Source organism: Rhipicephalus sanguineus, chromosome 11, assembly GCF_013339695.2.
Source record: "Rhipicephalus sanguineus isolate Rsan-2018 chromosome 11, BIME_Rsan_1.4, whole genome shotgun sequence".
NCBI classification, from domain to species: domain Eukaryota; kingdom Metazoa; phylum Arthropoda; class Arachnida; order Ixodida; family Ixodidae; genus Rhipicephalus; species Rhipicephalus sanguineus.
In genome coordinates, this window is record NC_051186.1 from 3528773 (window position 1) to 3537495 (window position 8723).

At 47.7% G+C, this 8723-nt stretch overlaps 1 long non-coding RNA gene across 1 annotated transcript in view; it reads right to left on the reverse strand.

Annotated features, from left to right (window-relative positions):
- Nucleotides 1-8723, reverse strand: part of LOC125756363 (uncharacterized) — a 40532-nt gene that overhangs the window by 13316 nt on the left and 18493 nt on the right. The gene's annotated exons all lie outside the window — the stretch shown is intronic.

Consider the following 8723-nt stretch of genomic DNA (forward strand, 5'->3'; position numbering starts at 1 on the left):
AGAGTGAGTAGACGTTAGTATGAACGGGAGTGAGTACCAATGAGTGCGAGTAGTGTGAGTAGGCGTGAGTATGAGTGTGAGTGAGTACTCTTGAGTGTGAGTAGAAGGGAGCTGTATGTGAGTAAGTATTGACGAGAGTGAGTGGACCTGAGAATGAACGTGAGTATCGACTGTATGTTGCCATGAGTATAACGTGAGTGATTACCGATGACTGTGAGTAGACGTGAGTGTGAACGTGGGTGAGCTCTCATGAAAGTGAATGGACGTGAGTATGAATGTGAGTATCGACGAAGGTAAGAGGACGCGACCATGAACGTCAGTGACTACCGATGAGTGTGAGTTGGCGTGAGTATAACAGTGACTGAGTGCTCATGAGCGTGAGTAGACCTATGAACGTGAGTGAGTACCAGTGATTGCGAGTAGGCGATAGTGAACGTGAGTGAGTACTGATTTGTGTGAGTAGGCATAGTATGAACGTGAGTGGGTACTCATGAGTGTGAGTAGAAGTGAGTACGAACGTGAGTGAGTGCTGATGAGTGTGAGTATACATGAGTATGAACCTGAGTGAGTGCCGGTGAATGTGTGTATCGACGGCTGTGAGTGGAAATGAGAATGAACGTGAGCCCCGATGAGTGTGAATATAAAAGAGTATGCAAGTGGGTGAGCACCAATGAGGGTGAGTGGAGTGAGTATGAAAGTGAGTGTGTACCTAAATGTGCGAGTAGAGTGAGTATGAAAGTGAGAGCCGATGAATGAGAGTAGACGAGAGTATGAAGAGTGATTACCGATGTGTGTGAGTATACGCGAGTGTGAACATGAGTTCTGGGAGAGTGATAATTGAGTGTGAACACGACCTGTGAGCGTGAGTAGATATGGATATAAGTGCGAATGTATTACTGTGAGTATGACTGTAATTGAGTATGACTGTATCAACATGAGTTAGCGCCATTAGTGGGAGTAGACCTTATTATGGACGTATCGGTTAGTGTGGGTAGGTAAATAAAACTGAGTGATTGAGGAACCATGGTGTGTGCCTTTGAGTGGTAGTCGGCATGACTTTGAATGTAAGTACTCAGGAGTGAGAGTTGAGGTTAGCATGAAGGTAAGTTAAAAGCACAAAGGAATGTGTGTCAGGGGTCGGCAAAGTTTATGGCACACACTCACTCGTTCACTAAAAAAATATGCTGCTTCTTATGGGCTCACTTGGTCTCAAACTCGCTAAAACGCTATTCAGCCAAGCTCACTCACATTCAGGCTAAAGAGAGGTTTCCTCAGCCGGATTCACGTGGACTTAGAAGCATCAGATTTTTCTCCAAGTGAACGCACGCGCACTCCACCCTAACAATATTGAGAACTGCCAGGCTCGCTGGTACTCAACGTCACCAGTTCGTCCCAAACGGTCTCACTCAACGACTACAAAAAAGATCAACGACCATATCTCGGCACACTCCCTCATGAGTGCACTCACTCACACTCACTCACTCACACTCATTTGAACGTTGTGAGTGTGAGTATGAGTGAGTACTCATGAGTGTGAGTGGACGTGTGAACGTGAGTGAGCACTCATGAGTGTGAGTAGGCGTGAGTATGAACGTGAGTGCCTATGAGTACGAGTAGGCGTGAGTATGAACGTGAATGGGTGTGTCTATGAGTGTGAGTAGGCGTGAGTATGAACGTGAGTTAGTGCCTGTGAGTGTGAGTAGGCGTGAGTATGAACGTGAGTGAGCGTCTATGAGTGTGAGTAGGTGTGAGTATGAATGTGAGCGAATGCCTATGAGTGTGAGTAGGTGTCAGTATGAACGTGAGTGAATGCTTATGAGTGTGAGTAGGTGTGAGCATGAACGTGAGTGAGTGCCTATGAGTGTGAGTAGGCGTGAGTATGAACGTGAGTGAGTGCCTATGAGCCTGAGTGGGTGTGAGTATGAACGTGAGTGAGAGCCTATGAGTTTGAGTAGGCGTGAGTATGAACGTGAGTGAGTGTCTATGAGAGTGAGTCGGCGTGAGTATGAACGTGAGTGAATGCTTATAAGTGTGAGTGGGCGTGAGTGTGAACGTGAGTGAGTGCCTATGAGTGTGAGTAGGCGTGAGTATGAACGTGAGTTAGTGCCTGTGAGTGTGAGTAGGCGTGAGTATGAACGTGAGTGAGCGTCTATGAGTGTGAGTAGGTGTGAGTATGAATGTGAGCGAATGCCTATGAGTGTGAGTAGGCGTGAGTACGAACGTGAGTGAATGCTTATGAGTGTGAGTGGGCGTGAGTATGAACGTGAGTGAGTGCCTATGAGTGTGAGTAGGCGTGAGTATGAACGTGAGTGAGTGCGAAGGCTGAAAATATTGGGGTGAGTGAGTGTGAGTGAGTATTCTCTTACAGTGCCGACCTATGGAAGCGAGAGAGCTGGCCGACGCCTTTAAGTGCGCCCGTCGCGCTCCTAGCGCCATCTCGCTGGTAATGAAGAAACTCTGATAAGCGCCTGCCGTCTCGGAGGACTGCAAACTGTAAAGGGTGTGTATATAACGCTCGCCGTTAGCTAGCTGAGAGATCTGCGCACAGCGCTGCGAAGTGAGAGGTCGCTGGGTCGATTCCGCGCTTCGGAAGCATTTTTCTGATTTATTTTTCTTTGGGATATCGATGTATATATACATACTTATACATATACGCAGCATGACGGTGGCGACGGCGACGGCAAAAACCAGCCGAGACTGTCCATACAATTGCTATCGCAATAAAACGATGCCGGGTGGACAGTAATCCTCGGGATACGGCCATCCAACAGACGAAAAGCGTGAGTAGAGCAGCAGTAGTGTCCTATCTGCATAGAACAGCTCATAATCTAAAGAAAATGGCTAGTCGGGTGGATATAACAGTGGTTGTTTTCAGCGCCGCGAAAACTGGGCAGGATATGTCGCTTAACAGACCCGCACCGTAAGCCAGCTGTCGGATGCTCCAACCACCATCGCAATCCTCCTGTAGATTGTGTACAAGACGTGGTTTATGAACTCCTGCTAACCTGTGGAAATCAATATATAGGTCAGATGACAAGATGTTCTAACGAGCCCCGCCACGGTGGTCTAGTGGTTATGGCGCTCGTCTGCTGACCCGAAGGTCGCGGGATCGAATCCCGGCCGCGGCGGCTGCATTTTCGATGGAGGCGAAACTGTTTGAGGCCCGTGTACTTAGATTTAGGTGCACGTTAAAGAACCCCAGGTGGTCGAAATTTCCGGAGCCCTCCACTACGGCGTCTCTCATAATCATATCGTGGTTTTGGGACGTAAAACCCCAGATATTATTATTATTAGGAAACATCAACCTATTTATCCATGCACAGTGGCGCCACATCAGTCCCATCGCTTGCCAACCAGACAGGCTGTCTCCTTATCTCAGAGGTCAATTGATGGGGGTTCTAACGCACGTGTCGCTATTGCGAGAGATAGCTTGAGCTTCAATAATGTATCTCACGATTTTATCTTTGTGCATCGCCAGAACAGTGCATGAATCATACATTGGTGCGCAACCGCATTCCAAGCGATGCACAGACGTTCTTGTTTGTTACGTTTAACCTGTGTTCGCGTAGCCGATCGTTAGAACATCTTAATAATAATACCTGGGGTTTAACGTCCCAAAACCACGATATGATTATGAGAGACGCCGTAGTGGAGGGCTCCGGAAATTTCGACCATCTGGGTTGATGTTTCCTGGCAATAAAGTTGTTGAAGTTGGCGCATTGTGGTGTCGTCTCTCTTACGTCCTTGTCTGCTAGCGCTGAATACGTCTTCAAATTCAGTTTACCAACACGCCCAAAAATTGGCAATGCTGAAAAATACCAGGTCAGGCATGGACGCTCCAAGCTTGGCTTGCCACCGTTCCCCCGATAAGGCAAGGGCTCCTGCATTTTATTTTCGTAAGAATTTCTATTCCTACTTAACGAGAAAAGCTGTCCGTCCGTCTGTCTGTCACATAGGATGATCGCCAATATAAATATTGAAACAATATAAGTTTATCACTCTGGTGCCTGGGTTTGAACCTAGGCCCTGACACTCCCAAGGTGAGTGTGTTAGCCCCTACGCTACACATTGTTTTCTTTATTGCAGACTTCGACAAGTCACGCTTTACACGGCATAAGACATGCCAGCCACGCTTCGGTTGACAGGAGATTAAAAGTTTGGCGAGGACGCCAAATCATCAAGTACAGATATCCACTCTGGCGAATCATCGAGGGACATTTCATTGAAAGTGTTGCGCGTCTGACAGATCTGTACCAGGCGCTCACTACGCCACGCATCCATGCTTGCAGATTACGAACGTACGTGACCTACACGAATGCGTTGTCCCGCGGTGCAAAACAAATGCAGTTATACACTCTATAAAGGCTTCGCTGAATTTCGTGGCAGTGGAATAAAATCTGTCTGCTGGTCAAGATGTAAAGCCGACAGGTAAGACTGTACATAAAAAGAAAGTTACAACCTTGCGAAGTGATCATGCCCAACGCGCGTTTCAGTGGTGGCACAACGCGCTTGCAGCGTCCTATTGGAGTGTACTAGAATATTCTATCACATACTAGTCCTATTTCTCGCGCACGAATGCTAGATAATGGAGGAGGCGTTGGTATGGTGGCTAGATGCATAGCTAAAGAGAAGATGAAACGCTGATGAATACTAAAGAGAACACAGCGCATTGGAGAACAGAAAATACTCTACGCTGATGCCACCCAAAAAGGGCGTTCAAGGGACGGCCACTGCCAACAATCAAACGCGACGCATACGTATCACCATGGCCTCCGAGATTGTCTCCGGCAACGCGCCAACGGCATTCCGCGTGTATTTAAAAAAAAACGTTTTAAAGTTTTTAAAAAAATACCGACGAAGTGTCGGTATTGCCGGAACTGCCGACGAAGTGCCGACTGCAGGCTCGACGAGAAAATCCGGGACGCTGCACAAACGTCTGAAGAATGGGATTATATCTGAACCATATGAATGTGTTGTACCCCCGGTGCCAAAAAAACGTATACAGAGCACTTTCCAACAAGGTTTCGTGGAATTTCGTGACAGTGGAATAAAAGCCATCTAAAGAACAGCATGTAAAGCCACATGGAGGATTTTTCACATCAGCAATATTAGAAAATTTAATGCCAAACTCGCGTTTCGGAAGGTCGCGGGGTGCGGCTTCTAAGGGCGCCATTGAAGACTCCGGCGAACGCTGGAAAGGAGATGATAGACGTCATGTCTTTGCTGCCCGAAAACAGCGTTCCAGGGACCGCCGCAACCTTCAAAAGAACTCTTCGCTCACGCAGCACTTATACTCGGCGACAACTTTCTGTGGCAATGAAGGGAAAGCTACGGGGGCGGAGCGTCTGCACATGTGCTGCTACGCGAAGTAGTCCGGTTTGGCGCGCTTCTCGTAACGCCGTGGAAAGTGATGGCTATAGCGTTGCATTTCGACGCAAACGCTGCTTAGCGTCTAAGGTACGGGTAAAAGGCGCGACTTTTTCAAGGACGCAAAAACGCAAAGTGACAACGTATAAAGTAAAAGAAATACAAATATCTCGCTTGTGTGCGCTGCGTTCCGTCTCAAAATGCTACATGTAGAAAATGAAGGAGTATTTTATATATCTCACGCAGAAAATACGGACACAGTTGTGGGACTACATTCATTAGCGGTAGGATACGTGCATTGTGGCTCTGTAGCTTTCCCTTCATTGCCACAGATTCAGCGTGGATTTTTTTAGAACGCAGCTCTTAGGCGCCCGATGCTGCGTTGAACGGCGTCGCCGTCGCCGTCGGTGGCGTAACTCTATGGCGTAACCGATAGATATGAAAAAGTAACCGACAGACATCAATAAATAAAATGAGAAAGAAATTCCCAGGATCGAATGTGATTTGAACCCGGAACGTTTGCTTGTCAGTCGAGTATTCTACCACAGAGCCACACTAGTTTTTTTTTTTCGTTCATGGTATTTAATAAAATGAGTATTAGAATGCACATTAAAAGGACACAAATAGAATGAAAAAATAGTGCAATCACATAACGACAATAAGCGCTCAAGCGTTACTAAGGAAACGCTCGACGGCTAACAAGCTTCAGTACAACAGCGAGAGTTCATATGTTGTTAACTGCCGTCTATGTAATGTGCCTGAGACAATAGAACATCGCTTTGTTAGTTGCAAAGATGCTATTCTGTTTTGGGATGTCCTTCAGTGAGCTCTGAAGAAAAGTTTTGTGATTAATTTTCACACTATACGCTATCTTTTGCCAACATCGCTTGATGAAGTGCCGCATGATACGTTTTTCCTCATGGGTATGCGCAGCTTATGGAAGACACGTGTGCAAGACCGTAGCGCAGAACCCACGATTTTTTCAAGCATACGCCTGATTCGAGTGGCTGTTCACAATAAAGTCCAAAAAACGGCAGGAAGTGGAGGATGGAAGCTTGCGATGAAAAAAATTACACCATCTCCCGCTAAAGGGGACCATGAGGCGACGCGAAGCAGCGTTTCGGCATGTCGAGCCCGCGTTTCATCCGTAGCAGTTTCCCGTTGATGTTGCCGTTTGCTCTGGGCTTCCCTAGCCCGGAGCTCGGGGTCCGCTTGCCGACGTTTATGTTGCGCTTCGGCGCGTCGAGCTTTGCCCTGCTCCACCCGCTGCTCCGCGATCTCGGCAGGCGTTAAGGTATTGCTGCAACTGGCGCCGACGTTGACGTTGGAACTCATGACACCGGCGCAGACGACGCAGTGACTGAGCGTGCGTATGGGGGAGTGGAAAGGGGGTGGGGGAGTGGAGAACAAGTGTGGGGAGAGGAGGTGTGCGGAGAGGGTTTGCGCATGCGCAGTAAGGGTGGTCCCACCGCACACAGGATTGAACTCCGACCTAAGCTGCTTCGCATCTAAAATCCGTAAATAGAGGGTGAGTGCTCGAGCCGACGTTTCGACAAGTGGACTTGTCTTCTTCAAGGCTGGAACAGCCTTGAAGTTCCAGCCTTGAAAAAGTCAAGTCCACTTGTCGAAACGTCGGCTCGAACACCCACCCCCTGTTTACGGATTTTTTCATTGTTCACATAAAGGACATTTATGACGAACTAGGCATTAGACCCGACTGGTACCCCATCTTGGTGAGGTGCTCGGCTTCACCACCTTTCCTCTATAACCAGAGCAACGCTGGTGCTTGAAACTCACTTGTAGAAAGAGCCTATATAGGCGTCATGTCGGGCAAGGAATCGCGTTAACGTATGTTATATAGCGTGGCAGAAGAGTAAAATGACAACCAGTCATCACACAATGCTAATTGCGCAACGAGTGCGTGGTTTAATGCTTCCCACCCACTGGAAAGTGCTCAGCCATAATTCATCATTGTCATCAGCCACATGCAGCATCAATAAAGTGCACATAATACCTTACATATGTGTAGCGGGTACCTCGCTTGTCCGCAGAAAGACGAATAATGGCTTTGTGGGTGCTGTCCTACTTCACAAAAATTACGATTTAAGGCGCAGTGGACACCATGCGGAAAGCCAAAACTTCAAACACTGTTGGCCTTGCCCCAACACGAAGCTGCTCTCATAATTCGCATTAGGCAGAATCGTAAACGTCGGTGTATTTCTTCTTTACGCAAGGAGCAGTAAACGCGAGTACACACAAATAACTTGATTGGTATAAGTTTCTTTCATCAGATATTTCACTCCTTGCTTCCGTATGAATGACGTGGCTCAACTCAAGTCCACGTACATCCAATTGCAGTTTCGCATCACACTACAAAGAAATCTACGTCGAATTTCTTTTCGGCAGTTGTCTAAGTGATGCGTAAGCATAGAGTTTCATTACAGGTTGCAGCCGCCCCAATAAAGCTGCACTCGAGAAGAATCGGTACGGCGTCTTTCATCGTCTTTCGAATGTTCGTCAGCGTCTGAAACAGCGCCCTAGGAAGGCGCATCCTGCGAGCACCGAAACGCGAGTTCGGCATTAAATTTTCGCAAAGTCTTTAATTTACTTGTGTGTGCGATGCTACGTGTCGGCTTTATGTGTTGTCCTAGAGAGGGATTTTATTCCACTGCCACAAGACTCTGTGAAGCCTTCATAGAAAGTGTTTCCTTTTTACATACATATGGTTCACGCATTCGCATGGTTCAGACATATGGGCGCTGTGTAGTCCAGTGACTTGCCTTTCGGAGTGTGGGGGCCGGGGTTCAAACCCACTACTTCAAGATAATAGATCTTGTTTTGTTCATTTATTTCTTCATGACGATGATCGCCCCTTACGTGAAAGAGAGACGGACGGAGAGTTTTCTGGATGACTCGAATAGGAATGATTAGACATCTAAAAATTCATATAAAGAGACGGCGTACCCGCGACAGAGGTGTTGTGTTCCTTGTCGGTAACGTATCATGACGGCGGAGGCAGAGTTGGCTGTCAGAAGTCAAGCAAATTATCAGGTGGTGGTGATCACTGCCCCAGCAGTCCATCTCTCGGTACCAGGAAACGGTGCTGTCCCAGGAACCACCACGAGAAGTACGGCGCCTGGTGGCAGCTTGGCAGGTAAGTTGTCGTTCTGCACAGCGGGATGACGCGGGAGAGGCGGCCGCCGTAGACGGCATTCGAACACCCAGGAAATATTCACAAATATTACTCTTCAATGTTTGTCGCTGCAGAACATTCAGTACTCGCCGGTGAAGCAAATTGGCCTACGCTTGGAAAGTAAAACGCTACACGCGCCGCAAAAGGAAAAGAAATAGCGGAA